Below are 24155 nucleotides of genomic sequence, written 5' to 3'. Positions count from 1 at the left end.
CCCATTTAGTGGATATTCTCTCCCATGCCTAGCATGGATAGTGCTGTTTTTGACCAAATCAGCAACAGCACTCAGAGCCTTAACATTGGCAAGAGAAGGAATGATATAATCCCCATGTTCTTGCTCTCCACCTCCCAGGTGTGGGGAATCTTGCATTCTCCAGACATTGCTGAACTACAACTCCCATTGTCCCCAGCCATGCTTCCTGGGGCTGATGGGAGCTGTAGTTCAGAAACATCTGGAGGGCCAAGGATTCCCCACACCCAATTCTAAGAGGAAGGGGACTCCAACAGCTGGCTTTTATACTTGGCAAACCATTTTGGAGCCTATTTTGGCATTAAGCTGTATATAAATGGTAACATGACTAGCAACATTTCATTCCTGCCAGCGGGCCTCGGCAAAAAGTTGCATCTTTTCAATTGGGGCTCTGCCATCTGTGAAACAAGCTCCCTAGCGAGGTCCACCTGGCACCTTCACTGACATCTTTTCGGCACCGGGTAAAGACGTACTTTTTCTTCCAGGCATTTGATAGATGAAGATGTTTTGTTTTAATATGCTGCCAAACCTTCCTGTGGGTGTTTGGGGGTGCTACTGCTATGTTGTCATTTATTGCTATGTTTTCATAGTGTGTTTTATTTGTTTTTACATTGCATAAGTCACTTGGGGACCTTTGGGGACCAAGCGACTAACAAATCTAAGAATCATCTTGCGCTGAAATCAATGACAGAGCCCGCCTCATCACCTCTCTGCACGAGTTTCCAGAAACAGGCAACCCATAGCAAAAGTCAGATGAGACGCTTCTGTAAAAAGTCTTTTTATTGTAGACAGCATGTGCAAGCTCTTTGGAACCTAGTTCTCCGAACAAAACATTTTTCAAAAGGAGAGCACGCGCAGACCATTTGGAGCATGCGGGAAGCGAACCTGCAAATTTCAAATTCGGGGAGAAAAAAGCGCTCACCTGCAAGTCACCCTTTGAAAAGGGTTCTCTGGGCTAAATAAGATGAAAGGCTGGGAGGGAAGCATGAAGCCTCCTTCCCCCCATGATCACAGCCCTGCGAGTGTGAACTACTCCCCCCCCCCAAGCACTTGCAGTGGAAAGTTCTATACTCGGCAGATTCTCACACTCCTCCCTGCCTTGAGTTCCCGACAGTTCTCAAAAGGCTACAGAACCACCCACTGGAGCACATTGTCCAGTGCTCTCCAGACAACAGTACACGTCATTGTTTCTCTCTCTCTCCAGACCCTCTGCCCCCTGTGACAGTCTGGGGAATTGGAAAAGGGGGAGAGAGAAAGATGGGAAGAAAGGAGTCAGCTGTTTTGCAAGAGGCCCAAGGCTCAGAGCTTGACCCAAGCCGGCCCTGGAGCAGCAGCTGGAGGGAGGGGGTGCAGCCTTCCAAGAACCGTGCCCTCCTGACCGACACTTTTGGGACTGCTCACTTTGTAGGGTCTAGAATCTCAGGCCAAGCATCTGAACATGCACAGAGTGCCCCTCCAAAAGCTCTTTAAAAAAAGGGAGGGCAGTGTCAATTTAAAAGCATCCTGCATTCCTCAAGACAAGTTTAGATATGGCTCACCTTACCCCTTTCCCATTTCATCCTGTTGACAGCCCTGCAAGGGAGGTCAGAGATCAAGAGGCCTAGGGCCAATCATGGTGCTCTGTGGCTTGAGTGGGAGGTGGAAATGGCACCCTCTCCCCTGGTCCTAGAGCTATCAGAAACCACTTCGCTGGGCTTTTAAGGTATATCCTTCCATACTGGAAATTACACCAAGTCAGACCACGCGTTCACCTAGCTCAGGACTACCTTAGGCCTGTGGGCTGGCTCTGGCCATCAGGACACTGCCCAAGCCCCAGGTCCCCCCACGGCAAGACATCTCATCAGCCCTGCAACTTCAAGTGCTTTAACCCAGCTGAGAAGGGCCTTTAGAGCTGAGATGATGCTTCCCTTCAAGGAGGAGAGAAAAATGCAAGTCTGCAGAAACTACTTATATTTGAACAGATCTCCAAGCAGCTTACAGCGTATGTTACACACATCTTAACTAAGAGACAAATGCACACACAAAAATCCACAGACAGCTAAAGAGAGCATCCTCTTTAACTCAAAAAATTCAGATGACCTATGAAGACTTATCTGGGTGCCCAGGCTTTCCTCAACCCGCAAAATCAGACCCCGATTTACATGTCCGAGTCTTCTAGATTTCTGCTTTACTTGCTTTCACGTGTTTTTATATTGCTGTTTCACTGGCTTTAGAATGTGTCTTTGTTTTAATGATATGCTATTTGTTTTCAGATTACACTGCCTGAGACTTTTGGAACATTAAACTGTATGCACATGTTTTTAAATAAATAAAAAGAAACATTAAAAAGTTACAAAATGACAAGGAAACTTTTGCGTTACAAAACATAGTAAACAGCTAAACAAAATATCCTCTACACATTGGAAAACAAAATATTGGTCTTAATACAGGGAAGCAGTCGTCCAGAGTCTCTTGGGGCGGGGGCTTAGACCCCTTACTTTTTGGGGATCAGGGTCTCAGCAGGGGCCCCATGTCTCCAGCATCCTATGAGCCAATCAGCATGAGAGTGTTAGCCACTGAGAAGAGTCTAACATACTTCCTTGTTCTTTCCTGCTAATTAGAGTGAATCAGAGTGAAAGGCGAGTCAGCTATTGAGAAGACTCTTCTCTGGAGCCAACACTCTGTCCTTTCGTACTTATTGGCTCCTAGGGATGTCTTTGTTGTGCGAGAAGGCATTAACAAGGACCTCATTCTCAACCCAGCAGGGAAAAAAAAGATGGGAGGGGGCGTGGCTATCATGAAGGGACCCCGCAGTTCTGAATTTGCCAATACATTACTGTTGCAGTGGTTCCCCCAAATAAATCTCCCCCAGTAGACCTCTTGAAAATTGCTGAGAGACTAGATGGACCCCTTCATGATTTTCCTGTCCGCTGTAGCAATTCTAATTCCATATAATACAAATTGTAATGAAGCAGAAGCAACAGTACAAAGACAATGAAATATCAATATGAATATTCAGTTCCACGGACGTGCCATCTCCCACCTTCAACCACAGACACACTGCAGGCCACCTGAATGAAGCTTGTGGGCCACTGGGGGTCTATGAACCCTTGGCCTACCGTGTAAAGAGATTAGGAGTCACATCTATTGCTCTGCCTACTTTTTGCCTCTGGCCCCACCCACCAGAGGGTGGCACGCAGCCCCCAGCAGGCTGTTTGGAAGGAACTTCCCCTTGTATTTAAAAAAGGTTCCCCACCCCTGGCCTACCTACACTGGCTGGCAGCAGCAGCAGATGGCACCCAAGTTGGGCAGCTACGCAGCAGGCACAGCTAGGGCTCACAACAGGCAACGCTAATGGTTATTAGCTACTGCAACAAAATCCCCCAAAACCCATTTCACAGAAAGCAATGCAGTGAGAGTATTTGTCTCCAAGTAACTTGGCCCAAGAGGAGAGGGGGAGACAAAATACAAGGCAGGCAGCAATCCTATGCACACTTACACAAGAGTTAAGCCCCAGTGAACTCAGCTAAACTGAACAGACCAGGGATGGTGAACTTTTGGCCCTCCAGATGTTGCTGAACTACAACTCCATCTTGGACCGCTGACCATGCTGACGAGCGCTAACGAGAGTTGTAGTTCCGCAACATCTGGAGGGCTAATGATTGCCCCCTCTCCCACCAGAGTAGACCTACACAGGAACGCACTGAACATCCCATGAATACCTCTAGGGTGGCCAGACACAAAAAGGCTCTTGTGTAGAAAGAGTACATCTCGGCAGGTACAGATTCATAACCCAAAGCTCCCTCTTCTATACAATCGTTAAGAGTTGCAAAAGGCAACCAGCTATCCTGTCTCGCACACAAGCACTTTCTCCCTTTTAACAAGATGTCCTTTGAATCAGGCACTCACGGCGATATCGGGGCAGCTCTCTGTGGTCCCACCTTCAATACCGCTTGTGCCTGCAGATGTTTTAGGGCGGACATCCTGCTTCGGTTTCAATCAGTGCACACGTCAGAGCTTCCCACCAAGATCCTGTAACTTTTTACACACCATAAAACATTCCAGTTTCTTTTGTCGTGCTATAGGACAAGAGTGTCCCTGCAAATGGCAATATGGTGGTAGGTTTAAGGAAGCGTTGCCGAACTACTGAGAGCCAGTGTGGTGTAGTGGTTAAGGTTTCGGACTAGGACCTGGGAGACCAGGGTTCAAATCCCTACACAGCCATGAAGCTCACTGGGTGACCTTGGGCCAGTCACTGCCACTCAGCCTCAGAGGAAGGCAATGGAAAAAACCCTCTGAATACCGCTTACCATGAAAATCCTCTTCATAGGGTCGCCATAAGTTGGGATCGACTTGAAGGCAGTCCATTTATTTATTTGTTTTGCCAAACAACTAATAAAGAAGAGTGATGCGCGGCCACACGCAGGAAAGATCCACCACTAATGCACTACGATTGCCTCAATGACATGTGGCAGAAGACACCCACAAAGTGGCCCTTACTGCCAAGCAGACGTAAGACAGGTCACTGCTGCTGTGTGCGGATTAGGGACAGAAGGATCTCTCAATCACGGTTCTCTCCATTTCTAATTTTTCTGATCTTAAAATCTTTCACATTTCTGCAGCCATCTGCCTTTTTTAAAGAAAAAAAATCCTCATGAAGATTTTAGTCCAATTTTCTCCTAATACATTCTTGCATGCAGGTTTGACTAACATATGCATTTTTCGCAAGCCATTTATCCCAAAGATGCACTAGATTGGATGTTCTTTTCACCAATTTATTCATTTGTGCACACTTCCCCCCCCCCCAACATATGCAAAAAAAAAACATTGGTTGGTTGGAGAACTGGATTGCAGAATTCAGATAAGGGTGAATTTCGAAGGACGGCTGTCCTTTGGTTCTCATACTGTTTTGAGAAGTGCGAATTTGATAAATTCGGCTTTAAATGCAAACTGAATCGAATTTCTCCCGATTCCTAGTTGCGGATTTAGGCAAGCTTTAAGTCCCAACTAAGATCAATGGAACTAAGGCTGCAATCCTACAAAAACCTGCTAGTGTCCGTTGAACACAACATAACATCTGAAATAAAACATATATAGGATCACATGCATACTGCAAGGTCTCATGGATTTGTTCAATTTCGTTTATGCATACCTAAATTTTAGCAGATTGCAGCCAGGGTTAACACTGTGTGATATTGCAGCCCAGGAGATTTCCTTGCAGAGACCCTGACAGTCAATTTAGAGCTGAAATAATGATCTCCCCAAGAAATATAGGGTTGTGTCCATGACTAACTTAAAGTCCATTGATTTTAATGAGTCTACTCCAAGTAGGACTCCGCTGGACACACCCTATAGAAAGTTCCTCCTCCTAAATATTTTAAAAATACAAATCCAGCTTCCAGAGGGGAATTGCAAAACACAAACTGCATTTTCCTCTCAAATCCAAAACACAGAACACCAGGATGTATTAAGAAGGTTTTCAGCAGATGTGCTTCAAGTCCCTGAACTCCACCAGGAGCCAGCATATAGAGATTCAGTAATTTGGCAAAAATGGATAGTTATAAAAATTGATTAAACCAAAAAGTCACAAATTGTTCCTCTTAACACACAGAGGATTGAAGCCAGCTTTTCCATACTGATGAGAAATCTCTCCCCTCTGCACTGCCTAATGTTCCTCAAAGTCTACTAGGAAATAAACCAATTCTTCCCCCGCCTCACTTTTTTCCCTTTTTAAAAGCTTGTTGTGGAAACTTGAGACCTGAACAGACTTCTATTTTTAAAGAGTGTTACATAAACTTTTTTCCTCCCAAAGAAAAAAGGGAGGGGTTGAGGACTGTTACTACAATGGATGTACTGACAATATCTCAACATGCATCATCATAAATGCCGGTGCCTGGGGTCCCCAACCCTGGTGCTCTCAGACACACCCTGTCCTCCCAATTTTGTTTTTATTTAAAAAGTGAGTTTTTGCTTTTTTCTTTGGTTGCAAATATGAAGGAGCAAATCCGTCAATTGTGATTTCTCAGTTTTCCTAAATTCCATTCACATTGCCAGAGTGTGCAATTTAAAAAAGCCATCAGCATTTCAGCACTAATTTCTTCTCCTGTACACATCCACGAATGGAACTTTGCCCTGTGCAAGTTATTTTGGTATGTGATTTTCACTAATCTATGCTTCTTTATGCACAATTTCCCCTAATACATGCACTTTGGTACATACACATTGGGTGGTATTCAATTCTACTCCTACTCAGGGTAGACCCCCTGATAATAATAGCCATGACTTAGGTTCATTAATTTTAATGGTCTACTCTGAGCAGGACTTGGTTAATACCACCCATTTTTGGCTGGAGGCTGCAATGCAAAATTCAGAGAAGCGCTAATTTCTAAGGATACCTGTGTTTGTTTGGATATTGTTCTGAAAGTGCAGATTAGGCAAGCTCAGGTTCAAAGGTGAACAGAGTCAAATCTCCCCCTCATCCCTAGCTAGAGGGGTTGGTTGTTTCTTGGCATTTTGAGCGTGCGTAGGCCCTGCCTCTTTGGGGGGAGGGGACAGTCTGAGCATCATCAGTTTTTCCTCCTGTGAAATGGGTTCATTTGGGATGCCCATGACAGTTTTCAATTTCCGAATGTGCTCCCTCCCAGCCCAAAAAGATCACGGGACCCCTTCGGCTATGACATTATCCATTAAGAGAAAAAGAAAATTGTAGGTCAGTAATTTATACCAAGAACACCAACTGCAGACATATGTTTGCAAAGCTCACCAGCTCGAACAGTCAACTCCAAAACTAACCAAGCTGTTCATTCCCAAGCTCCCCACACCATGAGAACACAAAATTCCTTTCTAAAAATTCTATTTTGTGCCACATACACTCAACTCAGGCTTTGACTAGGCAGCAATATAAATGCAACACAGCTGGCCCTGTGGGGAGGAGAGTGAGGACCTCGGCTAGGATGCACTGCACAGGCACAGCCAAATTTTGAAAAACAAAAAGCAATGAGATTGGCTGGGGGCATCCCTCATAGACACCCTATTAACAAACAGCTGCACCCTGGTTGGTTATGGGCAGAGGTGGGGAACCATTTGCATCCTGAGGGCCACATTCCTACCTAGGTAATATTCTGGGGGACACACACTGGTGCTGTCACAGACAAAAGTGGACACAACAACAAATCTAAGTTCACTGTTATTGTCTGTGTTTTTACTGCATTGTGTATGTCACCATGAGACATACACATAGAAGGCAATTAATAAACTGTGAACACCAAAGTCAGGATCATTCAGACCATGGTATTCCCGATTTCTATGTATGTGTGTGAAAGTTGGACAGTGAAAAAAGCGGATAAGAGAAAAATCAACTCCTTTGAAATGTGGTGTTGGAGGAGAGCTTTGCACATACCATGGACTGTGAAAAAGACAAATAATTGGGTGTCAGAACAAATTAACCAGAACTGTCACTAGAAGCTAAAATGATGAAACCGAGGTTATCATACTTTGGACACATCATGAGAAGACATGATTCACTTGAAAAGACAATAATGCTGGGAAAAACAGAAGAGAGTAGAAAAAGAGGAAGGCCAAACAAGAGATGGATTGATTCCATCAAGGAAGCCACAGACCTGAACTTACAAGATCTGAACAGGATGGTTTATGACAGATGCTCTTGGAGATCACCAATTCATAGGGTTGCCATAAGTTGTAAACAACTTGAAGGCACATAACAACAACAATAAAAATTCAAGAATTATGCTTGGGGTAACGTGAGTGATTAACATCCATAACAATGGGCAACTGTGCACATCAGTGCAGATCAGGGGGTTCCCAAACTGTGGGTCATGGACCACCAATGGCCCACAAGCTTCATTCAGTTGGTCCCCAGCATGCCTGGATTTGTGGTTGAAGATGGGAGACGGCACATCCGTTACACAAAATATTCATTTTTATTGCTTCTTTTATCAATATGTTGTATTTTCTGTTGTAGAATATGGAATTCAGATTGCAGGACAAGGTAAGGAAATACAAGAAACAGAAGTATCATTCAGAACAATGCAGCATAGAGCACAGCACATTATAGTCGCTACACGTGGCAGAAAAATTATTAAGTAGTTCGCCAAAACCTTCAGCAATTTTCATATGATCTGTGGGGAAAAGACATTTGAGAACCACTTGCGTAGAGCACACTCTACTGAACTGGAAATGGGCACTTTTCTTGGCAATGATATATATCGACCAGAGAATGTGAATATTGCCCGGAGAACATAAAAAACATGTTCAAGGTTCACACATTCCTAAGGCCTGTTGGAGATGATGTGCATTCCCTCTTAATCAGGGGTGCGGTCATCCAGGATCTCGGGAGATCTTTAGACCCCTTACTTTTTTGGGAGGAGGGTCCCTATGTCTCCAGAATCCTACAAGCCAATCAGCATGAAAGGGAAGTGTGTTGGCTACTGAGAAGAGTCTTCTCACAGGCCCCTTCCTGCTGATTGAAGCAAATCAGAGTGAAAGGAGTGAGTCAGCCACCGCGAAGACTCTTCCCAGTAGATACCACTCTCCCTTTTCATGATGATTTGCTCCTAGGGACACCAGTTGTTGTGGGAGAAGCCATTAACAAGGATTTAATTCTTGACGCATGACTATCATGAAGGAACCCTGCACTTCTGAATTTGCCACTATGCTACAGCTCTTAATGGATAGGTTATCTGTGCATTGTCTATGAGGCCAGGTGAATGTGCACAGCAGCCTTTGTTATGCACATTCATAGATTAACATACATTAACCACACAATGTACATTACCCCTAACATGTACATTGTCAAAAGCTTCTGTAGGTCCTGGGCATGCATCTTTATCAAGGGCATGAAATACTGTCTGTGTATATGGCTCCATTCACTTTAGGCCTGGCCCTACCCAGAGCTGAAATGCCGTCTATGAAGGCTTTCCACTGAACTCATGTCTTTAAAATAAAATAAAAAAGAGTTTCCATCCCTAGCTTAGAAAGCAAAGGAAACAGAGCTGCCAAGGAATTCCACCTAATCACTTACAGGCCATCTCCCCTCGCCACTGGCGATCAGGAAGAAGTGCCAATTTACGTCCCTGCACCAAGACAAGAGGGGCCAGGACCGCCCGCCTTTCTGAGCATCACAGCACATTGAGAGCCGAGCACAGTACACCGCCTGAGCATGCGATCAATGGAACCTCAAGAAAGAGCTCAACTATGATGCTTAAAGATCAGACTCAATCATCTAGAATGTGCAGAGGCCCCACCGGATTCAAGAGCGGAAGCCACCCTTGAAGAGGCAGGCACAGGGCCAAGTTTATAGTCCGGAAGCAAGGCAGGTTTGAGATAGGGACAATTCCTAGAGCAGACAGCCTCTGCAGGGAGGAAGTGGAGATTTGCAAGGCTTTCCCCCCCCCCCCCCGCAGTTGAGTGACAGCAGAGACCGCCCTCAAGCAAGATTAAGTGTGCTAGCAAGAAGAACATTTACAAAAGAAACCGGAAACTCCCTTCCCTAGTCCTTAAGAAGGGGATGGGGGGTCACCTGGGGACAAGACTGTATTCCAAACAGGATGTGTTGTGCTAGGTGAGAGTTTGCAAGCCGTCCACTTGCCTGTAGCTTAAAGAGAAAGCATTAGAGCCTAGACCAGAGGTGGAGTCTTGAAAGTGTCGGACTAGTACCTAGGAAACCCGGGTTCAAATCCCCACAAAGCTCGCTGGGAGACCTTGGCCCAGTCACCATCACTAGGCCTGCCCTACCTCACAGGGTTGTTGTGAAAACAGAATGAGACGTAGGAGGGGAAGAAAGGTGTGCACCATCTTGAGCTTCTTGGAAAATCAATGCAATCAATAGAATTAAGCACGCAGAGCCAGGACAAATCAGCTTTCAAACCCACTACCAAGTTTATATTCCATGTCCAAAGGCATGGATTTAGATGCTATCGAGTGTCCAAGCCAGCAAAAAGAGGGGGGTGGGGAGCGAAGGTGACTTTCAGGAGAAAAAAAAAGCTTCCTTCTGGAGTCCTTTGGGGCATCTGGAATAAGTACAAAGGCTGCAGCTGCTGCTATTTTATTGGCCCACTACACTTTTTATGGAGACCTGCTATTCCGTCACAGTCAAGGCTGCTTGTCAAGTTCTCCCAACCTCTGACCTCTGCCCGTCTGTATGGCTCATAAAGAGATTACGGCAAGATCTTTTTCATTTTTCCAGACAGGAAAGCCAAGCTGGGCTCGCACCTGCTCCATTTCAGCAGCAGATTTCAAGGGGGGAAAAAAAGAAATTGGCCCCAGAGGCAGCTGTGCCAAGAGAGCTTTGCCCCTGGTCTAGCCCCAGATGGATCTCTCACTTGAGACACAACCCCCCCCCCCAATATATTGCTGATGTCCTAGCTTTTGCATTGGAGCGAGGAGTCAGTGTGGCAGCTGGTGCCCATTTGGACTGGTGAAGAAGGCAGGGAGCCCAAGAGCAGGCGGGAACCTGAGCCAATGACAGGCAGAGGCAGAGCCAACTAATTCTAGATTTGTCTCCATCCTGCTGCCTGCTGAGTTCTACGAGGGCAACACTGAGATGGAGGAGGAGGAAGGTGACAGGCAGAGCCTTCCTCTGAACTGGTTGCTGTATGCAAGAAGACAGGCAGCCGGGAGCTGCTTGAAGGCCGACTGAGGTGGGTGATGGGGCAGCGCCGCATTTGCCCTAATGGACCAGCCTCCACATGCAAGAGAGAAATCCATCATGATGCAGGCACCACCTCTTTCAGGTGAAGGGACCCACTGAAGATGCCCTGCCGAGTCTTCACCCAGTTTCAGGATCTGAAGCCAGCAGCAAACACACACACACAGCTCAAGGTGACATACGTTTCACCCCCTCTCCATTTCATCCTCACAACAACCCTGCAAGGTAGATTAGGCTGAGAGACAGCAACTGGCGAGCTTCAGGACCGAGTGGAGGATTTGAAGCCTGGTTTCCCAGGCCCTAACCTGGCACTCTAACCGCTACCCCATACTAGCTCCATGCGCACCTTCCCCTAGCATTTGATGTTCCGAGGTACACTGCTTCTGAACATGTAGGTTCGCGGAGCCATCATACTTAATAGTGATCGCTAGATCTTTTGCATTCACCGTGAACTGGCCAAATGGCCCCTTCTTTAATAAAAGGCATCTGAGATGGTGGCTACCACCACATCTTGTGGCAGAAAATTCTGCAAGTCAGCAGCAGGCAGTGTGATGCCCCCCCCCCAGATGTTAAGCCACCTCTTCGGTCACCTCTGGCCATTTGCCATGAGCTGGTAGGGCATCATATTAAAGTAAATTAAAATACATAAAACACAATCTCAGGCCTGAGAGGAAAGTGCGGCCCTCTAGGGCAGCCTTTCCCAACCAGTGTGCCTCCAGATGTTGTTGGACCACAACTCCCATCAGCCTCAGCCAGCAATGCCAATGGTCAGGAAAGATGGGAATTGTAGTCCAGCAACATCCGGAGGCACACTGGTTGGGAAAGGCTGCTCTAGGGTCTTCCCAGGGCATGCCCCTAACCCCAAGCCGCCCCCGTCAATGGCTCCGCCTGTTGGATGCTTTTGCCAGGCTGGAACACATCCTTGAACGGGAATACCTGTTACCTAGACCAAGAGGCGTGCAGCGAAGTTGGAGGTTTGTACACACTCCACAAAGGTACAGCCACACTCATGGCTCCACGCACTTCTGTCTCTGGCCCCACCCACAAGTGGGATGCCGCCCCCAGGAAGTTGCCTCTTGAGGGCATGCGGCCTGCGAGCCAGCAAAGCGCACATCACAGGATGGGAAAGCTGATATGCAGGAGCTCTCAAAGATGTCGGAAAGGGGCCTTTTCCCCTGAGTCACCAGGACTCGAATCGGGAACCCTTCGTACCCAAGGCATCTGCTAGCACCAAGCAACAGGGCCTTCATTCTTGCTCAAAGCTTGCTGACTGCACAGAGGGCTCCTTTCCTCCCAAGTCAGCTTGGCCCCAAGCAAGCCTGAACCTGTTACATCTGCACACGAGTGCCGGAGGCCTCCCAATGTTCACAGCAGTATGATCTGGTTGGCAGCTCTGAGAACAGCCTGCCCCCTTTGCCCTGATCCTACAGAGCTCTTTTGATGTTCTTAACAGGATGCTAGGCATTGCCAACTTTTGAGTGCATGCAGCCAAACAGGGACTTGAGCCCCCTTGACAAGGCATTCATCAAACCTCAGTCTTCCCACCTGCGAAATGGATGAGACTTTAACACCGGCTTAACTGACAGAGCAAAGACACTACTGAGGTACTCTGTCATCAAGGAGGGAGACGTCAGTGTATTCCACCATTTTGGGCTTTAAAAAAAACAAACAGCAAGCATTTACACAAAGGGGCTTTCAAAAAAAGATTTTGATGGAAGCCAGTCGTACTTCACAACCTATACAATTGCTTCCTAGCCAGGAGAGCTAAACATCTGGTAGCAGAGAGTTTATCTGCATATAAAACTCTTATAAAAGAAGCTCAGCTCTGGGGCTATTTGAGCAGATCAGGGTTTTTTTTACCCACGTTCTGTATTTGGAGTAATTGAATGAGTCTTGCTCAGGAGACATTATCCAGACAGAAGGCCTGTAAGCTCAGTGGGAGGACACCTGCCTTGCATGCAGAAGGCCCCAGGTTCAATCCGTGGCATCTCCACGTTGGTCGGGGAAAAGCCTCCTGCCCGAAACCCTGGCGAGAGCCGCTGCCAGTCAGTGTAGAAAATACTGACCTAGACCAGTAGTTCTTGACCTTTACCACTGCCAGCACCCCTTGGATTTCCAAAATACGCTCTCACAGCCCCTGAAAAAATACCATTCTTTTTTTTTTTAATGTGTGTTTTAGTCTAACTTAGCTAAGATAAATGACAGTTTTCCAAAGTCTTTGGTTGGGCCTTGCATCCCTAGAAAAAGTGTCTCGCATCCTCGGCAGTGCGTGCACCCCAGGTTAAGAACCACTGACCTAGACGCGCCAACGATCTGAGGCCAGCACAGTTTATCGCACACACTCTTGTGGGCAGATGTTTTAATTTCATCTGTATACCAGCATGCTTTTTCCATACACAAACATACTCTGGCACACCATCAAGCCAATGTGGTGTAGCAGTTAGTGCGCAGCCTGGGCCATGGGAGACCAGGGTTCAAATCCCCACTCAGCCACAAAGCTCTCTGGCCCACATTGGGGCCAGTCACTGCAGCTTAATCTACCTCACAAGGTTGTAGTGAGGATAAAATCAGAATGGGGAGAACCATGTTTGGACACCACCTGGAGCTCCTTGGAGAAAAGATCGGATACAAATGTAAAAAACCAGCTTTCCTGACTTTGCTAGCATCTTCTTCCAGACGCACCCAGGTTTCGATCCATTGTTCCAACCCCAAGTAGTACTGTGTACTCGAGGGACCCTCAAACTTCCTGCAAGACCAGTTGGCATGATGCCTGTTTTATATTCCCCCCAAGTTTACACCAGTTAAGAGACTAAGGCAAGGGTAGGAAACTTCAGTCCCAGGGACCAAATGCGGCCCCCAGACCCCTTGATGCAGCCCTTGGGACTGTCCCCAGACCATGCCCCTCATGGGTTCTGCTTTGCACTCTTCGAGTGTTTCTGCCTGGCTGAAAGTGCAGCCTTGAACTCCAGTAACGCCTCTCGCCTACCGGGATGCTTATCTGTCTCTTATCCTCACAACAGCCCTTTGAGGTAGCTTATGCTAAAACAGGGAGGGGGAGAACCACGTACACCACCTTGAGCTCCCTGGAGGAAAGGGTGGGATATAAATGTAAGGAATAAATAAACGCAAAGAAACTAAGAAAAATTTCAGATGTCTGTTGCTCTGCCTACTTCTGCCTCTGGCCCCTCACACTACCAACGCGTGGCCCTCAGAAGATTGCCCAGAAGGGAATGTGGCCCTTGGGCCGTAAAAGGCTTCTTCACCCTTCATGGAACCCAGTGAAAGCATTTTTTTCAGGATTGCGCCTAATTCATCTGTTGCCGCTTACAGCACAAGTCCTATGGGAGAAGACAGCCCAGGGAGCGAGGGCTATTTGAACATTTTTACTATCCTTCTCCCCCCCCCCTTTATGGAGCTGGCCAGGGCCCAGCTGACGGAGGAGGAAGAGGCAGCTCACTCCCACCCACATTCCAAATAACTGCTACTTGTCCCTTTTAAGTGCAACAGGCTAAAGAACTGGAAGTTTTTAGAGCGTAATGATGGAGTGGCCGAGTTTCTCCTCCTCCCCCCCCATCTTCGCTTCCAGAAAAAGCTCTTTTTGTAGTAACAGTTGCCAAAAAAAAAAAGGCACTTTTTGTTTTTGCAAAAAAGGAGCTGGGTTGTGGAAGAAGAGATGTGAAAGACGGCCAAACTCAGACGCTGCAGCTTATGGGGTCAAGAGGGAATTAAAAAAAAAAAAACCTTCCTGATACTTATACAAGGCATTGTCATAGCAATACAGTAGCTTCCTTGCAGCCTCGTCCCATAAGGACTGATCTGGCTGGATGAGGCCAGAGACGGGCCCAGCTAATCCCGCACTGGCTTGTTCCCCCCTCCCTTCAGTCAGGCAGCCAGCCAGCCAGGTGCCTCTGGGAAGTTCACAAACAGGGCAGCATAGAGGCAATGGCGGTCCCCTGAGGCTGCTCCCTGGCATTCAGAGGTAGACTGCTCCTAAATGTGGAGGCTCAATTTAGCTGACAACAGGGACAGCATGTCTAATGAAGGAGCGTCTTAACCTAACTCTCTCTCCCCCCCCAATCTTGTTCAACCTGTCCAACTCTCACAAGAGAAATCAGAGACGATGGGAACTGTAGTCCAGGAATATCTATCTGAACGGGCACAGGGTAGCCATTTATTAAATCAGGAGTGGCTAACTAGAAAGATTCTATTCCCTCCAGATGTTGCTGAACTACAACTCCCATCAGCCCCACCAAGCATGGCCAATGGCTGGGATATTGGGAATTGTAGTGCAGCAGCATCTGGGGGGCAAACAATTCCCACACTCTTGTTTGGTTCCAGCGCCATCTTTCTTCTTAGCTGCAGTTGGGTTCATGCCTACAGTTGCAATGACAATACAAAAAATACAGCCGTTCCCCCCTCTTACAACAGCACAGCCATCTACAGTTTGTCTTGAGTAGCTGCAGCCTGAAGTTCAAGACACAAAATCATCCCGAGCAAGGCGAGTATGAAGCATGCCCATCACTAAAAATTAAGGGCGCCTCCAGCTAGGCGTTATTTTCAGGTGGGATTCAAATCACATAACAAATTCAAGTTGCACAATTAGTTGATTTGGTGCAACAACAAAGCAGACTTTTCTACAATACGGAAAGAGACAGGAAAACAGACTGGAAAGCCTGACATAAACAAATTGCTTCACACAATGTTGCCTAACCTGTCCGCAAACAAATCAGAATGAACGCTCTGTAGATAGCTGATGTGGTCTAACCTCCCTGCAAAAGGAACTGGAGTGATGTTCAATGAACAGGTTGCCTGGAAGCAACATAACTCTTTACACATGCTCAGGAGCATTGCCTAGTTTTTTTAAAAAAAAAAATATTATTTGGACCTTTACCTCTGCACACACTTTGCAATTTTGGGGAGAAATCCAGTTCAGGTCAGTTCACATTTACAGGCAAATCTATCAAATTTGCACTTTCCAAAACAATATGAGAATCAAAACACAGCCATCCTTCAAAATACACACTTACCTGAAGTTTGCTGTTCTCCAACCAAGAATGCATTACATTAGGGGAAACTGCTTGCAAAAATGGGTACAGGAGCCAAAAACTGCATACAAATGTGTTCATTGGGGAAAAACTCACACTATACTGCTGAATAATTTTTGTGAGGATTTTGTTTTAACTGCAAATTGCTGCACAAGTATGGAAAACTGGATTTACGATTGCAAAAATGGAAAGAGGAGGAATTGAAACTGACAGACGCTTCCATCCCTACTCTGCGCACTTAAGGCTGGCAGCCAGAGAATTTGTCCCACTTGCCAGCTCCCCAAGTAGAGGACTCTGCAACAATCACCTCCACCAGTCAAACTGAGTTGCCGTCAGCATGTAAAAGACACTAGCCAGACTTTAAAAAACCCCACCTTGCTACTGATAAGGGAGCATTGACAAAAACAGGAAGGCTCGAGATTCTAAGACACACACATGCCCTCTCTCGATGTAGCAGATTCAGTTAAATATTTATTTAAAAAAAGAAACCGGGATTTGTGCACAAGCCATACCTTGGAAAAAAATCATGGAGCCTGGCAAGACGACTGATCACACCGCAGGCAGATAAAAGCCTCCTGCGGTTCCTTAGCTTCCTCCCTTCCAGCCAAGGAGGACGATTTTAATCAAGTGCCAGTCGTATTTCAATTCAGCAGAATTAAAAAGAAACACTGAACTGCAAGTGGCATGGAGAAAGGGAGTCGTCCATTTGCATTGGCGCCGATAAGGAGAGACGGCTCAACGTGGGAGCCTGGCGCTCAGAAGACGGATCTGCAGTGCCTGTTCTTAGCCAGCACCCTTCCCTCCTCCATTTCTGTAGACTTGAGCTTATCCAAGCATTTCCACCAATTCCAGGAAGTAGAGCCAATTCCTTCCTCATTCTCAGAAGGATCCAAGAACAAGGCTCAGATTCTGCATTCTTAAGCAGAGGCAGGACAATCCCAGGCCTGGGGACAAAATATAGGCCTCTCCAACTGGCCCTTGAGACTCGCTCCCATGGCCAGTTCCCAAGCTGGCGGGACTGTGTCCTTGAGGTGCACACATTGAACAACCCAATTTTTGCACAGCTGGGAGGTAGCCTGCCTGTGCAAGGGTCAGAGTCCCATCTGTTGCTTCACACACTTTCAGGCCCACCCCACCACTGGCATGTGGCCCCCGACAGGTTGTCCATGAGAGGATGCGGCCCTCAGGCTGAAAAAAAGCTTCCAGCTTTAAAACATAGAGTGGCAAGCAATGCTGGTACAAGGCAGGATAACATCAGTATTGACATGCTTTAATGTACTATCATGCTTTTTTGGGGGTGGGGGAAATTTCCCCTAACATTATTGGAGAGAAGGTTCAGCCTCCTGGCCTCTCAACTGAGCAGGAAGTTTCTGCACCCCAGCCGCAGGGAGTCTGAATGTAGCTTCAAGCCCTACCATCCAGTAGGAATAGAAAGATCTGTCAATTTCGGTTTCTTAAAACTTCTCTTTTAAATTAAGATCTTCCAATCTTAAATTCAGTTCTCCACATAGATTAGGCTTGAAATGTGAACTGAATCGAATTTCTCACCCAGCTCTGCAGACCAGGCAGCGATTTACCACTTAGCTGGCGCCAGCATCATCAACTCAGCAAGCAGGCAGCAAATGCTGTGTTTGTTTAGGCTGGGATGTTTATACATCTCTCACCCCAGCAAAAACAAAACAAAGACCTGGCAATCGCTAACCATAATCGCCTTGGTGCACATACTATGCAAAGAGGTGAACAAATAAATCGCATCCTCAACTGTGCCAATCATCTGGTTCCACCCTCATGGTCACCAGCAGGGATCATTATTTGCATGCTCTGAAAGCCTGAAAGGACCCACACCCACCTATCCGCAGACCTAGACCCACTGCGTCTGTAGTTTTAAGGGTCTACGCCAGGGTGGGGAATATTTTCAGCCTGAGGGCCACATGCCAGCAGTGGGCAGGGCCAGAGGCAGAAGTGGGCAGAACAAAAGGTGTACAGTATGCTAGCTTCCACCCACCCTACTCTTTTATGCAGCCCAGAAAGTGACCTTATCAGACACATTCCAGCCAGCAAAAATAGAGTGCTAAGTGAGGAGTATGGCCGGGGAGAGTTCTGAGGGCCAAGTAGAGGAGCTGTGGGGGCACTTTTGTCCCCTAAATCTGAGGTCTCCTCCCTCCCTGAGGCTTTATAACTTCCTGTGGCCATGGCTGCTATTGCAGAACTGGCTCAAGTCTAACAAAGGGAAAGGGGGTGTTCCTGTGTGCATGTTTGTATGAGAGAGAGGTTACTCCACCAGCGAAAGCAGAGTGTATGGAGAGCCAGTGTGGTGTTGTAGTGAGAGTGCCAGACTGGGACACCAGGGTTCAAATCCCCACTCGGCCATGAAGCTCGCCGGGTGATCTTGGGCCAGACACTGTCCCTCAGCCTCACCCACCTTGCAGGGTTGTTGTAAGGGGAAAATCAGGAGGAGGAGAATGTAGTTTGTATGCCACTTTGAGCTCCTTGGAGGAAAGGTGGGATATAAATGTAATCATGAATGAATATGGTGGGGGGCACACAGCAAAGGCAGGCAAGAAACAGGAAGACTTTCTTTCACTGAAAATTAAAGTCGGGGCCTATTCTTTATTAATAGGGTGTCGCCCCACCTGTTTCAAACTGCGCCAGTATGGATTCCTGGTTCCTTGTGTGTGGCAGGAACATAGCTTTTGGAGAGAGAATGCTAGCGCATCTCAAAGAGGGCAGCCTCTATGCCAGGGAGGTTCATCATACGGGGGACGCCAAAGCTTATTTTGGGGTGCAGGGATATGTGAACTTCAGTTCCTTATTCAGGCTGCACATGTTGCTGTGTCAGAATCAGGAGCCCATTTCAGCCTCAATTTCAGCATATCAAGAACTATAAAGCCAAAGCACCTTGTTGTAATTGACTTGAAGGCACATAACAACTTATGGCAACCCTATGAATTAGCAACCTCCAATAGCATCCATCGTGAACCACCCTGTTCAGATCTTGTTAAGTTCAGGTCATAGAATAGTGGAGTTGGAAGGGGCCTATAAGGCCATCCCCCTGAGGTCTGTGGCTTCCTTTATGGACTCAATCCATCTCTTGTTTGGCCTTCCTCTTTTTCTACTCCCTGCTGTTTTTCCCAGCATTATGGTCTTTTCTAGCGAATCATGACTTCTCATTATGTGTCCAAAGTATGATAACCTCAGTTTCATCACTTTAGCTTCTAGTGACACTTCTGGTTTAATTTGTTCTAACACCCAATTATTTGTCTTTTTTGCGGTCCATGGTATCCGCAAAGCTCTCCTCTAACACCACATTTCAAATGAGTTGATTCTTTTTGTATCCGCTTTTTTCATTGTCCAACTTTCACATCCACAAATAGAAGAATCCACACATAAAGGAAAACAGCATGTTAGGCAATTCTGGCCTACCTCCCAGGGTTGTTAGCAGTAGTATCCACATCCTACAGAAACAAACCTAGGTGTGCTACCCACTGAATAAGACAGGGAGCTGTAGCAGGTGCCAAATTAGTGTATACCATTACAGCAGTACACAGATCCGTTGCATCCGCACGTTACTTTTAGCTTTCAAGATCTGGAAGCGTGTCAAGCAACTAGCAAGTTTTTAAGGCAGAGGCAAGGGCCAAACACTTTTTAAAATGTTAAAAAGCCCCTGCAAAATTACTTTGTTGATCGGGTTAACAAGGCAAAGGCTCTCCCCACCGCCCCCATTACCTGCTACTGATCTTTTACATGGACACGTCAGATCTGGAACCGTCTGCACGTGAGCAGGCACCCTACCATAGAGCTATAGTCACCAGCACCACCCATGTTTGGGCCGGAGTGAAACATCACAGCCTTTCCCAACCTTTGAGGTTGCCAGCAAGGCCTATGGCCAGGAATAATGGGAACTGTGATCCAGCAACAGTGGGGGACTCAAAGGTTGGGAAAGGACGATTGTAGGGCCACAGGCTCCCCATGCCATGGGAAGCTTAGAGGCTGGGCCACGCCCTGTTTGGCTACCAATCACGGATACAGTGTGCCTTGTCAGGGAGACTCTAATCAGTTCATCATAGGCCAGAAGCCCACCAGAACAAAATTCACAGACAAGGAGGAGCTGGAAAGATCATAGAATAGTAGAGTTGGAAGGGGCCTATAAGGCCATCAAGTCCAACCCCATGCTCAATGCAGGAATTCACTCTCATATATAAAACCTTCAAGCATTCAAAGCTGAAGTCTGTACAAGTGCCTTGAAGAGCAGGCCAATATTATCTCAGTATTGGCAGGTACCGAACAGGAGAGGATTGCCTAAGGCCACAGATAAAGATTTGAACGTGCAACTTCCTTAACCATGACACCAATGCCCTAACCTAGCAGCTGCCACCATCGCCTCTTGTGGCAGGGAGTTCCACAAGCTCCACAGCAATACCTTCTCCCCCCCCCCAACAGACTGAAAACTATCCTTTTTAAGTTTTGCATTTGCATCCTCATCTGGCTGAAATCCTTCACTAGCAAGTCATCACCGGGGCACCTCAGTTCCTTCTTCCGCAGACAGAAGCGAGCTCAGCTGAACGTTTGCCTCCACCCTCCCCACCTTGCAGTTTTGTCATCCCTACATTCCGACCCCCGTCAGAGATCAGTCGAGGACTGCAGGAGAGACATTGCCAAATCATCTCATTTCCAAGAGAGGGTCTGCTCAGTGCAGCGATTTAAATTCCTCCAAAAAAAAAAACCCCTTTCACTGCATAAACAGAAACAATTCCTCATTCAGACCTCATCACTCAAAAGCGGTTACACGCAGTTTTTTAAAAAACCACATTCCCCATGCTTTAGCCCATCGATAATAACTCTCATCAGGCCCAATAAAGACAGACTCAATTTGGGAGCTCAAATTGACCAATTTGGGGGGGGGGGGAAGAGAAAAGCAAAAGAGGGTGATGTATATTTCAGAAAGCCGTTTGGTGCAACAAGTTAAACACTCTGCAAAAGAAATTTTACAGCACAGCACTATAGGCATATGGTCACAATCCTAGCCATGCCCACACGTAAGCAAGCCCCACTGAATTCAATGGGGCTTGAATGCTCCCAGGTTAAGCAGAGTTAGGATTGCAGCCTAGGCATGGATAGGAATTGAAGCCTAACTTCCTTAACCACTACACCAGTGCCCTAACCTGGCAGCTGCCACCATGGCCTCTTGTGGCAGGGAGTTCCACAAGTTACACTGGCACACAATGATGCCTTCTCTCTCTCCACACACACCCTGTTACAGACTGCAAAAAAGATGTATTTTTCTCTGGATTAAAGCCTGTTTGAGCATGCAGGATTTAGCTTTCAAGCAGGGTCAGGACACAGTGTTTCAGCTTCCGTTTGTATCGAAGACATTCTTCTCTTTCTGGGAAGGACAGAAAGCTCTTGAAGTTTGGGAGTGGGAAGGGGTGTTCAGGCTCCTTAACTAGGAGCACTTCTCCCCCCAGCAAGAACACCTATAATCCAGTGGATCTCTAGCTGAAGAAGATCCCACCATCTATAGAGTCTATTTTAGCGCAGACAGGTAATCCACAAGCTGCAAAACAAGGCTGAGGAGGCAGCCAGGAAGCTGCCTGGGGCCCAGTCAGACCATCGGTCTGTCTAGCTGAGCATCGCCAACACAGGCTGGCAGCATCTCAGACAGGCCAATTACCCTTTCCTAACCAAAGGGACTGAGCCTCCGTCTTTTTGCATGCAAAGGAAACACTCTGCCAGTGAACTAGGACCTTTCCCCAAACAGAACACAGGGTAGCAGAGCAAAAATAGGAGTGACGGGGAGGAGATTCACTGTCTACGCAGCACCTCCCTAGATCCCAGGGATGGTTCTCTTAAGCCTTCTGAACAGACCCCCAGCCCTTTGCCTCACAGCACTAGAAAGAACTGCACAGAAAGGCTATGCTTATTTATTTAAAAAACCCACAAATAGTATTTATTTATTACATTTATACCCCGCCTTTCTTTTCACGATAGAAGCCCAAGGTGACTTACATGTCGTTCCCAGGCCGTCTCCCATCCAGACACTGACCAGACCCAACCCTGCTTAGCTGCAGCAAGGCGCTAGCCTCATGTGTCTTCAGACCACAGCCTGGGCTCTAATAACGGGGGACGGCTCAATATAACCCGCCACACCCCACACAGGCCGGCCGGCCAGAGTTCTGAACCCGCTTTCTGGCTCCCCTAAACAGCATTCCCCGCACATCGGAAACCTCTCGCGGCGTCGCTATCCCCAGCGCACAGCCCTCGGCATCGCCCTCCGGCTCTGCCCCTCGCATCAGATCCAAGACTTTGCCCCGGCCCTTCTCCAGCTGCCTTGGAAACTCGACCCCTACCCTAAGAAAAAGAGCTCACCAGCACATGTACAGAGTACCCTCGAGCTTTCTCCTTCTCCCAGCCGGCCGGGCGCACGTGGAGCATAGCGAGGCACCCCAGGCTAACCCTGAGCCCCCAAACCTGATCCCTCCCCCAAAAAAACCCACCCCGGGCAGCTTCTCTTACCTTTCCCCCAAAGGCGTCACAGGCTCTGCGCGGACCGCACCACCGGATTGATCAAGCCGCGGCTTGCGTTGGCCTTCCACGCCCAAGCTGGGACTTTTAAGGCTGATGTCAGCGCTAATGAGGGGCGGAGAAGCGAGGGGGGGGGGAGAGAGAAATCTAGAGGGGGAGGGGGAGGAATTGGGAGAGGCCTTAAAGGCACAGGGTGCCAATTCGGCGCCGGGCAAAAGGGTGCTTTCCTCGGGAGTCAGCCTTGCTGGCGCCCCTTCGCGTTGGGGAGCCAGCCCCGTTGGGGGTCGATCCGGGAGGAGGAAGAGGAGGAGGCGCAGGCGTGTGGGGGGGGGGGGACTTCCTCGGGAGTAAACCGCGCGCGGCGGGATGCTCCCTCAGAGGCTACCGGCGCGTGCTGCCGTCTTTACTCGCGAGGAAGTGGCATTAGGCTTGCAGCTTGTTCCCCCCCAAGGGCAGCCTCGTTGCAACAACCGGACGCTGTTGCTGCTGTCGGGTGCGCCGCACACTGGATGGCCCCCGTCCCGTCGGCTCGGGAGCCTGGCCTGCTGATAGGTCCTTCGGGGGTGCGGTGGGTGGAAGGAGCTTACTCGCGAGTAAGCCTTTGCAGGATCCGCGCCTCGCAGAGGAGTTTACTCCGGGGGAGATCTTGGCGAATCCTAGGCGAGCTGAAGCGAAAGCGAGCCCCTCCGTACGCCGCGGGCCCTCTTGCGACCCGAGTCAAGGCCTTGCCCCTAGGCTGTGCGAGCCCATGCGCCTTGACTCCTCGGTAAATGCCCTGAATCGGGACCTTTTCTAGATGGCGTGCCCAACTTCCGGCTGCTGCAACTTCACAGCATCAGATTCATGAGGACTTGCTCCTTTACTTACTTACTTAAACATTGTCAAAGGCTCAATAGGTGGACCCAGCCCGGCAGCCTTTCTGCTGTGTGATTACTCATAAGTAACTCCATCTGTAAGTGGGGCTTACTCTCAAGTAAGGGGAGTAATCCTGTGCACACTTAACTTGGATGCTTGAGCCCTGCTGAACTCAAGCGGGGTTTACTGTTGAGTAGAAACGGAGAGAACCCCAAATTTGATAATCTGGGTAGGGGGGATGAGGATCGTCAGGCCCGTCAGGTGCCTGAGAAAGTGAATATGCCCCTCCAGGCCTCTCTACGTTGCCTTTGGGGGCTCTTCCCAGGCCATACCCCTCACTAACCTTTGCTTCACACCTCTTATGTTTTTCCTCTGGTTTTTGAACTTCCCACCGCTGCCATGTGGCCCTCAGAAGGTTGACCAGAAGGGAAGGCGGCCCTCGGGCTGGAACACACACGCACACCGGATTCTATGCTATGGATTATTTGGGCAGGCCTATGCCTGTTCCCCCATCCCTGCCTTGCGCCTGCACAATCCGGCATCCCGAAGATACACCCCCAGCTTCTGTTTAAACAAAACGGCAAGTTCCTAGTCCTCAAGGCTGCACAGACAGGCTCAAAGGTGTGCACTGGTGTATTCTCCAAAGGAGGGCCGGGGTGCTGATGAGCAGTCGGGATGAAAACGCCTGGCTTCTTGGTGCGGGATTCCTCCCATCGGCTGAAAGATGTCTCGGACATAGGTGGGGGCAAGTAGAGACATATTTGTAGGCAAGGGCCTATAGCTCAGTAGCAAAGTAGGTGCCTAGCATGCCAAAGGTCCCAGATTTCAATCCTGCCTTCAGTTAAAAGGATCAGGTAGCAAGCCCACACCCCAGAGAACTGCTACCAGTCTGAAAAGACGGCTCCCCCAGGAGGCCGTGACAGCCAACAACTCGGGTGGCCTTAAAAGGGGATTAGTCACCTTCATGGAGGACAAGGCTATCCATGGCTGCTAGCCACCATGGCTATGTTCTACCTCCACCGGCGGAGGCAGTGTGCCTCTCTGAATACCAG

The 24155-nt window shown here is 48.1% G+C and overlaps 1 protein-coding gene across 2 annotated transcripts in view; it reads right to left on the bottom strand.

Annotated features, from left to right (window-relative positions):
* Positions 1-22349, bottom strand: part of TAGLN2 (transgelin 2) — a 35461-nt gene extending 13112 nt beyond the window's left edge. Inside the window, exon 1 of one of the 2 annotated variants that reach the window (XM_061605857.1) lies at positions 22240-22349. The gene's annotated coding sequence lies outside the window, so the exon portion shown is untranslated. Of the gene's footprint in view, positions 1-22092; positions 22118-22239 lie in introns of those variants that run through there. The other variant, XM_061605858.1, reaches the window with a different exon arrangement.
* Positions 22350-24155: the final 1806 nt, after the last annotated feature.

This window comes from Rhineura floridana, chromosome 22, assembly GCF_030035675.1.
Source record: "Rhineura floridana isolate rRhiFlo1 chromosome 22, rRhiFlo1.hap2, whole genome shotgun sequence".
Classification (NCBI taxonomy): domain Eukaryota; kingdom Metazoa; phylum Chordata; class Lepidosauria; order Squamata; family Rhineuridae; genus Rhineura; species Rhineura floridana.
The sequence above is the reverse complement of the archived record's forward strand: the minus strand, read 5'-3'. Positions and strand labels throughout refer to the sequence as shown.